This window comes from Dipodomys merriami, unplaced genomic scaffold (genome assembly GCF_024711535.1).
Source record: "Dipodomys merriami isolate MVZ:Mamm:240054 unplaced genomic scaffold, mDipMer1.0.p SCAF_150, whole genome shotgun sequence".
NCBI classification, from domain to species: Eukaryota; Metazoa; Chordata; class Mammalia; order Rodentia; family Heteromyidae; genus Dipodomys; species Dipodomys merriami.
In genome coordinates, this window is record NW_027202827.1 from 3,029,233 (window position 1) to 3,045,484 (window position 16,252).

Genomic DNA, 16,252 nt, shown 5'->3' on the forward strand with positions numbered 1-16,252 from the left:
CAGTTCTGGAAGCAACACTGTAAATACCGAGATGACTATTTTATGATTTTACCCAAACAAATATAGTTACAATAAAGCTTCAGGTATAAATTAGGTACAGTAAGGCAATTATAACAGTACCTAATAAAAATAGAAAAATTGTAACCATATACTGTAAAAAAAATAATGTGATGTGGATGTGGAAGTGCATACCTGCAATTCAAGGAAACAGAAGCCTAGGCAGGAAAATAATCAAAAATATATACAGTGAAATTTTAGCTCCAAAAGAACCCCCCAAAAAAGCAAATAAAGGTATTATGTGAATGTGGTCTCTTTCAAATTATGAGATGTTTTTCCCTTAACCTTTTCAGAACACAGTTGAGCACAGGTAACTTGTTGGGTCTTTGTCTGTCCCAGGAAACAAGAAAGACAGAGGGGTCTGAGGAAAGGTAAGTGTGGTGCTTGCCCATTCTCCAGCCTCCCTCAACCCTGGAGACAATCAGACACAGCGGGGAGCCAAGTCAAGCAGGAAGAAAACTCATTTATTAACAGAGTGCAGCCCTTTTGAAAGCCAAAAAAAGCAGGTGGCATGGCAAGGGAGGAAGAGGAATCAATCACTGTCAAGGTCACACCCTATCATGCACCTAAGCTTTCACGGGGCGGTTAAGCACTGAACATAAGGTAAATTGGGCTCTGCCCACTCAACTCCCTCTCGGTGCCATCTTTGCTGCCTATGTGCTCTGAAGTAACTAACTACAGAAGGGGAAATTACAGTGGAGGGGACTACTGTATAATTGTTTTGTGAAGAGAAAAACCTATCTTATTTAAAGGTTATTTTCTGAGAAGAACAACCATGCACAATTCCTTTGCCTTTTTCTGAAACTCTAAGACATTTCTCCCCTCCCAACTAACAATCTTCCCACCTGGGTGCTGGAAAGGACAAGCACTCCCAAACTAGCTTAGCTGTGCCATCAATTCTTTCCATGGCAACAATGCTTCATAAGAAATGTACTCATTACCTTGCTCAGGTAATTTTAACCTCTCTGTACGGTATTTTCACAATTGAAAAGAAAAAGCAGAAGAACAATAAAGCTTCCTGTAGCCTGTTACACTCTTCCTATTTTGCTCCCAGATGCCCAGGAGACCCTGGTTTGAAGACATATTCTGTATTGTCAGGTGTGTGACATAAAAGACTTCCTTACAAGAAAATGTAAATATGAAGATTGAAATTGAGAAGGGAAATCAAACTCTTCCTTCTTTTATACTAAGGACCAGAAAACAATGATAATGAGCTTACGTGCTGAGAGTAAGTAAATTTTGCCATTTGTGGTAATGAATTTAATTTTGATGCTGTTTTGAAATGTATCTGACATGTGTCCTGAATCCTAATTCCTTTTTTTCTGAAAGCACCACCTATTCAGAAATTCTGATTTGTGCTGTCAATATTTACTTCCTGTAAAATGTAGTTGCTTGGATATTTTGATTTTGTGAAAGCTTGGTTAGTTTGATATTGTTCTCTCATTTAAATTACAAGCAAGTAAAAATGAACTGAACCTGATTAAATGAAGTTCTTTCTGCCCATTTACTCTGGTACAGATTTCTCTGATTTAGGAAATCTACATTTTAAGTCATTCTGGATGCCTAACTAGGTCTGTGTATGTGAACGAGTCAATAAGAATTGCAGACTTGCCACATTGATTTTGGAGCAAAAAATTACAGCTGGAAACTGAGCAATGATTCAGAAGACAGCTGCGGCTGAATCCATGAGTCCTCCTGCCTGTGTTCAGCTCCAAATCCCTTCTAAAACACCCCTCACTTCCCATGTAGTGGTTTCTTTTTCTATCCAAAAAGGTTTCTGGAGCTTCATCTTATGCTGCCTCCTAGTATGCCAACATCAGGGGACTCAAAGCAAGCAAGGGAGATGTGGCAGAGGCATTTTTCTTGGTCGGTTGTGGGGCCTGAATTCTGGGACTGGGCATTGTCCCTCACCTCTTCACCTCAAGTCTAAAACTGCTGATCTAAACAGCTGCATATATCAACTAGATTTAACAGACATCTATTGAATATTTCACCCAGCAGCATCAGAATACACGTTTTTCTTTGCAGCAATAGAACATTTTCCAAAATAGACCACAAAGCAATCTTGTCCAAATTCAGAAACATTTAAGTTATACCTTGCATTCGCTCACACCACAAGGGAATAAAATTAGAACTCAACACCAAAAACCACCAAAGAAAGTCCTGTAACACATGGAGGCTGAACAACACACTGTTGAATCACCAGTGGGTCAGGGAAGAGATTAGAAAGGAAATTCAAATGTTCATGATATTCAACAAAAATGAGCACACAAATTACCAGCTCTTCTGGGACAGAGCAAAGACAGTACTCAGAGGCGAGTTTATAGCTTTGAGATTCTACATCAACTAATTGGAGAGATCTAAAACCAACAATTTAATGAGACATCTGAACCTCCTTGAAAAAGAGCAGCAAGATAAACCCTAATCCAGGAGATGGAAAGAAATAATTAAAATTAAATCAGAATTAAACTAATTACGATCCAAGAAAACCATAGAACGAATCAACAAAACAAAGAGTTGGTTCTTCAACAAAATTAACAAAATTGACAGACCCTTAGCAAATTTTATCAGGAAAAGAAGCAGACTCACCCAAATAAATAAACTCAGAGATGAGAATGGAAACATCACCAGAGATACAACCAAGATTCAGAACATTAAAAGGGAATACTTATCAGAACTATGCTAATAAGTTTGAGAACTTGACAGAAATGGACCTTTTCCTAGCAAATATTGACATGCTGAAACTAAACCAAGATGAGTTAAAATATTTTAACAGGCCCATATCAAACATTGAGATAGAAACAGCAATAAGAGAAGTCCCATCTAAGAAAAGCCCAGGACCAGAAAGATTTGCAGCAGAATTCTACAAGGCCTTTAAAGCAGAGCTGACACCAATAGCCCTTCAATGAAATTGAAAGAGAAAGTGCACTACTACATAGAACTCATTCTATGAAGACATCATAACCCTTATCCCAAAACCAGTGAGGGACTCGTCAAAAAAGAGAACTGTTGACCCATTTTTTTTTGTCGGTTGTGGGGCTTGAACTCTGGGCCTGGGAACTGTACTTCAGCTCTTCAGCTCAAGTCGAGCACTCTACCACTTGAGCTACAGCGTCACTTCCGGTTTTCTGGTGGTTTATTGGAGATAGGAGTCTCACAGTCTTTCCTGCCCAGGCTGGCTTTGAACCGTGATCCTCAGATCTCAGCCTCCTGAGTAGCTAGGATTACAGGCATGAGCCACCAGCCCCGGCTGACCCATTTCTTTCATGAACATTAATGCAAAATTTCTGACAAAATTTTGGCCAATCGACTTCAACAATTCATGCAAAAAATCAAACACCACGATCAAACAGGATTGATTTCAGGGATGCAAAGCTGGTTCAATATATGCAAATCAATTAATAAAATTTATCACATCAACAAGACCAAGGATAATAAAACACATGGTTATCTCAATAGAAGCAGAAAAGTCATTTGGCAAGATTCAACACCCATTGATAATGAAGACTCTGGAAAAACTAGGAATTCAGGGATCATTCCTCAATACACTAAAGGCTGTATATGACAAACCTACAACAAGCATTATATTTAATGGTGAAAAACTAAAGCCATTTTCTCTTAAATCAGGAACGAGACAAGGATGTCCGTTCTCGCCACTCGTCTTTAATCTAGTATTAGAATGCTTAGATACAACAAAAAGACAAGATGCAAACATAAAATGGATCCAAATATGGAAAGATGATGTAAAACTCTCCCTCTTTGCAGATGGAATGATCTTGTATTTAAAGAATCCCACTGACTCCACTCCCAAATTATTCAACCTTATTCAAAACTTGGGCAAAGTAACAGTGTATAAATTTAACCCTCAAAAATCAATGGTTTTTCTGTATGCCAAGAATGAGAAAAGTGTGGCTGAAATCAGGAAAGCAACTCCATTCATAATAGCTCCACAAAAAATAAAATACCTAGGAATTAACTTAACCAAAGAATTGAAGGACCTCTATGATGAAAACTTTAAAAATCTGAAAAAGGAAATCAAAACAGAACACAGAAAGTGGCGAAAACTCCCATGCTCCTGGATTGGAAGGATCAACATCATGGAAATGGCACTACTTCTCAAGGCTATCTACAAATTCAATGCAATACCTATCAATATCCCAAATTGATTCTTCAAGGAATAGAAGAGACAATCCTAAAATTCATATGTAACAATAAAAGACCCTGGGTAGCATAAAAGATCCTTTACAGAAAGAAAAGTGCTGGAGGAATACCAATACCAAATTTCAAACTCTAATACAACACCATAGTAATCAAAACAACTTGTTAATGGCACAAGAACAGACCTCAGGACCAATTGAATAGAATTTAACCTACAGATATATAGTCATCTAATTTTCGATAAGGAAGCTAAATAATTAGAATGGAAGAAAGATAGACTCTTTAGTAAATGGTGCTGACAAAATTGGTTAATCACGTGGTAGAAAACTGAACCTAGATTCTTATATATCACCCTGCACAAGAATCTACTCCAAATGGATCAAAGACCTCAGAGTCAAAGCAGACACTCTGAAAACGTTACAGGATGCAATAGGAGAAACACCAGGTCTCCTTGGCACAGGCCAAAATTATCTTAATAGAGACCCAGAAATACAACAATTCAAAGAAAATTTGGACAAATGTGATTGCATGAAATTGCAGAGCTTCTGCAAGGCAAAGAACATAGCTACCAAGATCGATAGAAAGCCCATGGATTGGGAGATGATCTTCACTAGCCATACAATGGACAAGGGTCTCATATCTAAAATATAACTGGAACTCAAAAAATTAAATCCTCCAACAACAAATCCTCAGAGAAACAACTGCCCAATAAATAAGTGGGCTAAAGACTTAAAGGGAAACTTCTCTGAAGTGGAAAGAAGGCTGGCTGATAGACATATGAAGAAATGCTCAACCTCTCTAGCTATAAAGAAATGCAAATCAACCCAACATTGAGATACCACCTCAGCCCAGTTAGAAGAGCTATAATAAAGAACTCTAATAACAACTGATACTGGAGGAGTTGGGGAAAGAAGGGAATCTTACTGCATTGTTCGTGGGAGTGTAAACTTGTTCAACCACTTTGGGAAGTAGTATGGAGGTTCCTCAAAACACTCCACATAGAGCTCCCCTATTTCCCAGCAATTCCACTTTTGGGCATTTACCCAAATGATCACAAACAAGACCATACTAAAGCTGCCAGCACAACTATGTTTATTGCAACATTATTTACCATAGATAAGATATGGAACCAACCCAGATGCCCCTCATTAGATGCATGGATCTAGAAAATGTGGTAGATATACACAATGCAATTCTATGCCTCTATCAGAAAGAATGACATTGTCCCATTTGTTAGGAAATGGAAATACTTGGAAAAAATTAAGTGAAGTAAGCCAGGCATAAAAATATAGATCCCATGGTTTCCCTTATTTGCAATACCTAGTATATTTTTGAGACAAGCAGAAAAGTTAAGATAAGCTAATGTTAGGTGAAATGAACCCCAAGATAAGTATTGAAATGTTTTTTTTTCTTTGTTGCAATTGTTTCTAGCATATTTATAAGATTATTTCTTTGTTGCTTTGTATGTCCCTCCCCCATGTTATAACCCCTGCTTCCATTTTATTTGATATTGGTATAATTTGTGGAGGGAATGGGCAAAAACTAACCTTTAAATAGGGATACATTGTACCCACTGCAACAATGAGCTATACAAGTCATTATGTCCAATAAGGAACTTTACAACTTTTGCCAGGGGTGGGGTGTTGGGGGGTTGGAGAGGGGAGATCGGAAGGGATGAGAAGTGGAAACAGGAGGAGGCAAAAATGCTTGATAAGAAATGTACTCATTACCTTACCCATGTAATTGTAACCCCTCTGTATGGCATTTTACAAAAAAAAAATTAAAAAACGTTTGTCAGAATAATGTCAAAAAGTTTTTGACAGAATAATCATTAGTGTATCACCTAGAATCTGGATATGGTTAGTAACTCTAGAGGATTTTCTCATACTTTCAGAATTTTCGTAAACATACATAATAAGTCAAATGAGGTGTTTTATACCTATAATCCCAACTACTCTGAAAATGGAAATGTCAATAGTTGCAGTTCAAGGTCAAGCTGGAAAACATACAAGAGACTTCCAGCTCAATCAATAAAAGCTGGGTGTGCCAATGTGTGGCTGTCATCCTACCTATGTTGAACATAAAACTAGGAAGTTCACTATCCAGGTAGCCTAGGAATAAACAAATACAAGATTCTATCTCAAACACCAACAAAGCAAAAATTTCTGTATGTGACATGGTTCACGTGGTCAGATGCCTGCCTGGTAAATGCAAGGCTCTGAACTTGAATCCAAGTACTTACCTCAAAAAATTAAAAATAAACGATATGAATTAATTCTCTAAATTACTTCTCAGTGCAATTATCTTATGTATTCTTCAAATAATCTGGTAGTGAAAGCAGAGAATTGATTAAACCAGATCAATATAATAGGTGAAATGAACCCAAGGATAAGTATTGAAATGTTTTTTTCTTGCTTGAAATTGTTTCTAACATATTTATAAGATTATTTCTTTCTACTGGGAATGCCTAGCTTCTTCATGGCTCATAAGCTGGTGTGCTCGTGTGGACCCATTCACCAATTAGGCCTGCTAGGCCCCGAGTTCAGATCCCAGCCCTGCCAAAAGATTCATCTTTACGTCAGAAGCAAATCGTTGCCCTGTTTTCCTTTCCTGTGCAACCCTTGGGTTTCAGCTAGGATGGAGAATGCATGGGCCACCCTGTGGTCATAGGAATAACTTATTACACATGTCAGCCAAGTTGTACCTCTCATATACTCAAGAAAATACACAATACATCCATGAATAGCATACAAAATAAAGACAATAACTACACTTAATATACGATGCAGTCCACACACGGATGTGAATATACATCCCATGTTTCAATGATGCATTGAGGACTATTTTGGCCTCCCTGGGGCTCAATCTCAGTTCCTGGGAAGAGCCCAGCTCCTTACTGGCTCACAGTCTGGTGTGATCATGTGGACCCAATGGGCACTTGGGCTTCCTAGGCCTCGAGTTCGAATCCCAGCACTGCCCAAAATTCACCCTGATGTGAGAAGCCAGACATTGCACCCGTTTTCATGTGCTGTGCAAATTCTGGGTCTCAGCTAGGATAGAGAAGGTATAGGCAACTCTATATTCATGGGAATAGGTTGTCATCCAGTTCACCAGTTATATCTGTCAACCTATACACAAGAAAATACTCAAAAGCCAGAAGTGGCCCTGTGGCTCAAGTGGTAGAGTGCTAGCCTTGAGCTGAAGAGCTGAGGGACAGCGCCCAGGCACAGAGTTCAGGCCCCATGACCGGACCCAAAAAAAAAAAAAGAAAAAGAAAGAAAATACACAAGGGCTGGGAAGGTGGCTCAGTGGTAGAGCGTTTGCCTTGCATGCTCAAGGCTCTGGGTTTGATTCCTCAGTACCACATAAGCAAAAAGAAAAAAGCCGGAAGTGGATGCTGTGGCTCAAGTGGTAGAGCGCTATCCTTGAGCTGAAGAGCTGAGGGACAGCGTCCATGCCCAGAGTTCAGGACCCACGACCGGACCCCCCCCCCCACCAAAAAAAGTAAATACACAATACATCAATGACTAAGACACAAAATAAAGAGAATGACTACACCAAATGCAAGATGTCTCCCACTCATGTTTGGAAATATAGATCCTTTGTTTAATTATGAATTTATGACTATATTCGACCCCACCAGGACTCCATCTCAGGTCCCAGGAATGGCCAACTTCCTTAGTGGTTCACAGGCTGGTGTGCTCACCATGACCCATTCACCAATTGGGCCTGCTAGGCCTCGAGTTCAAATTCCAGCACTGCCAAAAGATTCATTCTAATGTGAAAAACCTAGGGTTGCTCATGTTTTCCTGTTCTGTGAATGTCCTGAGTCTCATTGAGGATGGAAAATGCTATATAAGCAACTCAATAGCCATGGGAATAGGTTGTCATCCATGTAAGCACAGTTATATCTGTCACCATTTTCAATAAAATTCACAATACATCCATGAATAAGATAAATAGAAAATTAATAAAAAGTGTAACTACACTGAATGCAAGAAGCGTACCACACCTGTAGGTAAATAGAGATCCTATGTTTAAAAAAGGTGGGCTTGCTATTTTGTCCAGTGCTGGGGCTTCAAATCAGGCCCTAAACCAGACCTGACATTCTAGTCTTCAAGGATGGTGAGCTTCCCCTTCTCCCTCAGTGCAACAGAGCTATCCAAACCTGAATTCAAATCCCAGTGCTCACAAAAGTTTCATCCTGATGTCAGAAGCCAGTTGTTTCACACATTTTCCTCTCCTGTGAAAGTCCTGAGTCTCAACCAACAAGAGAAATTCATAAGCAACCCTATAAACATAGGAACAGGTTGTCATCCATGTCATCAAAGTTATACCTGTCATCATATTTAGTAAAATACACAATACTTCCATGAAATAGAGACAAAATAAGGAGTTCACCGAACACAAGATGCTGTACAAACATGTACAACATATAGATCGTATGTTTAAATTATGAATTCATGACTATAGTGGACCACCCTGGCAATCAATGTCAGATCCTGGGAATGGCCTAGCTCGTAAGTTGCTCACAGATTAGTGTGTTCACCTTGACTTATTGGCCAATTGGTCCTACTAGGACCTGAGTTAAGATCCCAGCACTACCAACAAGTGGATCGTGGAGTAAGAAGCTAAGTGTGAAACTTATACTTACCATGTGTGCAATGCTGTACTAGTAATTCTAACTCTGAAAACTTCAATATCATCATGTGAGAATTAAAAATGTAAGGAGTTCCACTTTATGCAATTATTGTGAGGATTAAAGTATATACCATAGGTAAAGCACTTGGAAAAACAATCAATTAGCATTTGGCAAATTCTACCTGTTATTTTATCATGTGATGAATTCTAACATTTTTATTGTGATTTTATATGTGCAATGTGATGTATTGATATTCATTGCATTGATCACTTTTCTGTCACTATGAGGAAAATACCTGCAAAGAAAATTTCTGAGGAGGAAACTATTATATTGACTCATGGTTTAAGAGAACACAGTTTAAGATCAAATATCTCCATTGTTTTTAATCATATTTTTATTATCTTAACTAGGTGTATACGGGAATTTCCATTCAATAAATGAGTTTTTAAGTATAATGGATCTTTATATAACTTTCCCCTACCCTTCCAAACCTCACCCCACTTTGATTTTTTCTAGTTTCATATTATATGCATTGAATATTATGTCTTCACTTTTTTCCTCCATAACTCTCTTTATTCCTTCCCTTTGACTTCCCCTCACATCTTCCAAGTGATAGTTTCCTGGTATTCATTTTGTTAGATTAAAGTTCAATTTTATAAGAAATTACACCTTTTAAATACTGCTCTGAAAAATGAAAACTTTGGTTAATACTGTTGTTTAACTTGCATAAAAGTCTGGCTTCCAGATATGCGCCAGAGCATGGGTCCTTTGTGTGTCTGGCTCTCAGTTTACTTAACATATTTTTAGATCTATCCCTTTCTTTGTAAATAATGTAACAGTGCTCATAATGGATAGGTGCAATCCAATTGTGTATATATGACACAATTTCTCCAACCATCCCTCTGCCAAAAGGCATCTTGACTGTTTCCATAACTTGGCTGTTGTGAATAGTGCAGTAATGAACAAGGTTGTGAAAGTGATTGTATTGTAAACTTTTGGAAGAATTCATCACTATCTTTCTGAGAGCAATCCTCTAGCCAGTTTTCTAGAATAAGCACACCTTCCTTTCATCTACATGACAACGTATTGCAAGTCCTCAAAAACACCCTCTCCCATACATGTCTCAATAAGCTAAAACCACACTATGCCCATATTCTTTCAATATATTTTTAATTCTTACATAAATTTAGTGAGAACGTTCTATGTACTTTCCTAATGTGGGAATGAGAGACATAACAATAGAGTAAAAGTAAGAAATACATATTTTAATTAGCGATTATCATATTTAAAATCTTTTTCAGCTCTAACTCATAGCCTCATTTACTATTATTTTAATCTTTATTTGATTACATCATCTATCCCTTAAATTATAACAGGTGAGTTAAATACAGACAAAAAATTGTGGTTTGATTTTGACACTCATATGTGAGGATGCACAATATGGGCAAATAGATGGATTGGAATTAATAGCAATTATCCATTTTGTTAAATTAGAGATGTTTTTTTTCCAAACTGATACATATTTCATTCAACAAAAAGAAACTTATAAAAATTCCCTTTGTTTTGCTCCTCATTAACTTTTGTTTCCATTTTATTTTATAATGAAGGATGATTTCATATATGCACTGTAGATACAAAAAAACGTTAAACTATTTCTACCCATATGTATTGATATATACATACATACATATATTACACAGGTTACAATGATAATTTATAACTTCTGTAACTATACAGTTTACTAAATTATTAAAAACATCGATGGTTCATGCCTTGAATCCTGGTTACTCGGGAGGCTGAGATCTGATAAACATGGTTTAAAGCCATCCTGGGCAGGAAAGTCCATGAGCCTCTTATCTCCAAACAACCAACAGAAAATAAGAATAGGAAATGTGGCTCAAAGTAATAGAGTGGTAGCTTTGAAAGAAAAAGCTCAGGGACATCACCCAGGCTCTTAGTTCAAGAAATACAATCTACCCAAAAAATCTATTTAATTTACATCTGTGTAAGTAGAGTATTTCCATCACCCAAATGCACATCCATGCTCATCTGCAAGGTAACTCTTTTTTTTCTGAAGTACTACTAAACATTTTCACTAAAGTAGCATTGCAACGTGGGTTCATTCTATCTCTCTAATGGATTTTTCTCCACTAAAATACTCAAGTGTTATAATTATTCCAATTATTTAAAATCATAGTTTTTTTCTTTAATACCCCTAATATTACAGTTTGAATTCATTGTCTTGTGCCCCCTAAATGGGTGTGCTTACCACTTTGTCATGTGCCAGCCCTAAATTATCCTGATAATTTTTCAGATAGAAACTGGCTTCCTACTTGTGTATGATCTTGGCCTCAGTCCACTTTATGTTATTCATCCTGGAATTTAGAATAACAAGTGCATGGTATTCTGTACAGTTTTTTCTGTCTAATCTAGGCTTTAGCGACTGTTCTCACATCAGTGCACTCCCATGTAGTCAGGATTTTCATAAGCTTGTCATAGCTGATTTTTAAAAAATCTTTGCATTTCCTGCAGGTTGTTGAGTACTGAATTAATTTGTGTTTTCTTGTCTTGTTTTGTTTCATTTGAATGTATGTGTTGAGTTGTTCCTCACTTTTCATTTTGTTTCTTTCTCTGATGTTCTTACCTAAAGTGTTGAGAAACCAATTCTTTTTTCTCAAGATAGTCATGGTGAACATTATTATTCCAAAGCAATTTCAGTAACATTTAAACACCTTCATATCTATGAATGGTATAAAAATGCTAAACGCTGAGAAGGGTGTTTTTACTTTCACGGTAGTCTTTGTTGTACACAGATCATGAAATATATGAAGATAATGTAACTACAGATGCATGCCAGGAGGAGAAAAACCTATTATTAATTGTTTGACAGAGGCTTCACTTCTAGTGAAAGAAATATATTGCTTGATGAAGGATTTCACAAAATCATATTGCTAGGAAGAACCTAAGCAATAATCTAATACTATAGAATTGAGTGTGAAGAATTGACTTCCTTAATAATTTACTTTTGGGTCAAATAAAAGCAGGCTTCCAAAAAGAGTGTAGATTTTAGGGAAACATGATGAATTTTATGTAAATATATCCTTAGCTGATTTTGTTAATTTGTGAGCCAGTACAGGGAAATAAAGTACAGCAAAGGTAAAAAATAAAGAACTTCACATTGAAATACTCATTTGTGTGTGTGTGTGTGTGTGTGTGTGTGTGTGTGTGTGTGTGTGTGTGTGTGTGTGTTCATGCGCATGCGAGTATGCAAACGCACACGTGCATGTGCTCATGCATGCATTCATCATTCTTGAGGCTTGATAGTGCCTGGGAATTATTCCTCATTTTCTGTGCCCAAGGATAGTGGTCTACTACTTCAGCCACTTCTTTTTTTTTATTCTTTTTTTAGATAATCGCTTGTATTTTCATGATTGGACTGGCTTTGAACAGTGGTCATGAGATTTCAGACTCCCGAGTAGCTAGTTAAGCTTATTCATCCTCTGAGTACCTAGTTAAAATTCTGGCTGTCCTCTATGTCACTGCTCTTTTATTCATTTCCTGAGATAATCACAAACCTACGTCATATATATGTCTAATAGCTTTATACTGTTACTGCTTGGCACCAGGGGCTCCTATCTGTACTCTTAATTACTTAGGAGGTTTGAGATCAGAACCCAGGCCAAAAGTTTAGTGGAATTCCTTGTCAATCTATAGCTTGGTGCATTGGATCATTTCCACCATCCTTCACTATCTAGTTACTATGATTGGATGGATTGTGGATCCAGGCCAGTCAAGGTAGCAGTCTGGACAAGTTGGTGATCATCTCGGATGCCATTGATGATGAGATGGCTAAAAGGACAGATCAGGTGCATTTTTTTTGTGGAAAGGAAACCCCTATTCTAAAATTAACCACTGATATGACACCTGCCTAGCAAGAAAAATATACCCCAAGTTGAAATACCCACAATTTCCCACAACCAAAATAAGTATATACATGAACATTCAAAAACTTAATACAATCTCTTCTTTACTCTAATATCAGCTACATCTGATTATCATATGATGTGACAGAACAGTTCCTTCATTAATCTTATGATAATTTAAAAAGACCTAAAAAATTCTGTCTCACTTATTAAGTGCAAATTAATGGCAAATTGCCTCATTTCTTACATATTTGACTACCACTATAAATTCATCTTATGATTATTATTAATAGTAATATATTATGATTTATTACTTTACTTTGTAACAGTTTTTAAACTTTTGGCTTTTCTGTTGAAGTTGAAGTATTTAAATAGTATCATCAAAGTATATTCCTTGGGTATTTAGGGCAGTTTTTTACAAAGTTTTTAAACAATGGAGTCTAAGAATTCTTAATTGGTATATCACTTGGTTTATTTTTCATTTCAATTTAATTTTATTTTAATGGTAATGTACACAGGGGTTACAGTTACATAAATAAGGTAAAGTAATGAGTACACTTCATAGGGAAGGAACATTATCTCTTCCATCAATTTTTTAGTACACTCAAAAGAAGGACTACTGATGCTTTTGCTATTGCTATTGATCCATGGGTACTTTTGCTTTCTTTGTTAATGCATTTTTATTATAAAATCGATATACAGAGGGTTTACATTTAATTAAGTCAACTAAAGAGTACACTTCATTTTATTTTCTAAATTTCAAATTTTGGGCTTAAATAATTTCTTTTGTTTCTTTAGGGTAATTCATTTTTTTCAGAGTTGTAGGATTAGTTAATTTATTTTTGCATGATTTTACACATGTAAATTATTCAGGCACATGTATTTTGCATTTATAATATTTAACATGTGACTATTTAAAAATTATTTTCTTAATTTTTATGTGGCTATGATTTTAAATAAATTTATTTTCTTATAGTTATAAACATATTTGTCCAGGTAACAAATCCTTACTGTATTTTCAAGAAGCACATACTTTATTAAGAAAGGCTTCATTACTTGGCCACATTTTGGAAATATTTTTACTTGAATTAAAAAAAAAAAGTTTGAGCTCGGCATTGTGATTTGTGGCATCCATTTTCTAGCTATGGTGGGAACTGTAAATAGGGTTTGTAATTCGAGAGATACTGAGAAACTCTGTGACCTTATTATAAAACTATTCAAAACGGAATGATTGGAGATATAGCCATCGCTAATGTTATATAGGGCATCTCGCTATCATATTCTAAATCTTGAGTTAAAACACCAGTAACATCACTCTTTTGTGAAAATAAAAGGACAAATGTTTCAAAATGTTTATTATTTAAAATTATTTGCAAAGATTCTCATGTCTTCTATTAATTTTCAATTTACTTAATCAATTAAAATCCAAGTATATTGTGATTATTTTATTTCTAGTAAACTTTTAAATTGTACAAGCAATATTAAGATATCATATATTAACCTACTTTTACTATTTGTGATAATTTCCTCCGTTGAATATGATAATATCAATATTCCAAATGTGGGTATGTGGTGTGTGTATGTGTGTGTTTATGTGGTTTTTCTGTGTGTGTTTGCTTTGTGTGTACTTTGTAATGTTTGGGAGATCACACCATTGCTTCACACATGCTAGGCCAATGCTTTACCACTGGGCTATACTACCTAGTTATAATCCAAATAGTGTTTTAAATCGCTAGCAATTTTTATTGTTATTTAGAATATTTCTACTGCCTTTCCACTTCCAAACTCTTGTGTTTATTATTGATAAAGGTTTTACTTTGCTTCTTGTCTCTCTTCATTCTTTCTCCCTTTAGAGTTTAGCTATTCTTTCTCTGATTTCTTTGGGAATTTATTATCATATTCCTATTAAATTTCCTTACATTGTAACAAGTATATATAATGCTTTATTTTCTATTTTATTTTTTTCCCATTTTTCACTGACTTTTGGTCCAAACTATTAGATGGATTAAAAAGAAACTTGACTCAGGACACTTTACTTTTCTCCTTCTCTTCTCTGAAGTCTTTCTGTTTTTTGAAACACAATAGAAATGGCATATAGCTCCTATGTGGTCCATCATTCTTTCCCCTCTCACTCTCCTCTGTTGTACAGCTCAAGTTGTTATCATTCAGATACAGCATTATCTAAATCTTAACTCATTCCTAAATTAATTTTAGTTGTTTCCAGTATTCTCTAAAGACATTTCTCTATGTATAATATCTGGGGTCTTGTGTTTTTCCAAGGTACAAATATGAGTGACTATCAAATATCTAGATATCTCTGTAGAATATTGGTCCACCTGATCAATAAACTCGTATGTAAATTCAAACAATACAGGTCAGTCAGAACAATCTTGTAAAATGGTGTAGCTTCAGCCTTCAAACTAGTTCTACTATAAGAACAGATACATAGAAGAATTTAACAGATTTGTCAAAATAAATTCTCAGTTTTATGATCAATAGATTTTGAAAACTATCCTATGACTTTATGAAATAAAAATAAAATCTTAAATAGTTGTATTGACACTATTGTCTCTCGAGATTTAAAGAATGATCTTAAACTATTACCTCAATCCTTTTTTGTTTTGCTTTGTATTTTTGTCATTCATGGGGCTTAAACTCTGGGCTTAGGCGCTGTCTGTGTGCTCTTCTGCTCAATGAAAAGTGCCCTCCCGCTTGAGTCACAGCACCAGATCTGGTTTTCTAGAGGTCTATTGGATATAAGATTCTCATGGACTTTTCGGCCCAGTATGACTTTAAACTGTGATCCTCAGATCTCAGACTCCTCAGTAGCTCGCTTTACAGATATGAGCCTCAGGCACCCGTCCTACCTCCATCCTTATACAAAAAATTAAAATAAAAATGATTATCAAACTAAATGTGAGATGTAAAAACTTATAAAACATAAATGTAAAATTTCATGACATTGCATCACTTACGGTTTCTAATAATTTGACATGGAAAGCATTAGTGGCTAAAGAAAAGCAACAATAAATTGGATTATATCAAGTGATAGCTTTTCATAATTCAAAGGATACTATAACCGAAGTGAAAACATATCCAACAGATACAGGGAACATATTTGCTAATGCTACAATTTTAATGCTACAATATTTCTGAATCTATAGTATTTTTATATCTTCTAATTCTATATAAATTTTTACCTGAATAGGATATTTCTTTGAAGAACATATATAAATTAATAGTCAATAAGAAGAGCATATGAAATAAGTTCCTCTTTAGTTTCTAAGAAAAAAGACAAAGAAAACTCACTAGTATGACCCTAATATAAAAGATGACACAAAATATAGTAATGCATTTGTAGAGAAAATGATAAACTCTACATAGGAGAATGATTTGTATAATACTGTGATCATTTTAGCAAGTAAGATTGCAAGTCTTCAAAAGGTCAAAGAGAATTGTATATGATCCAGCC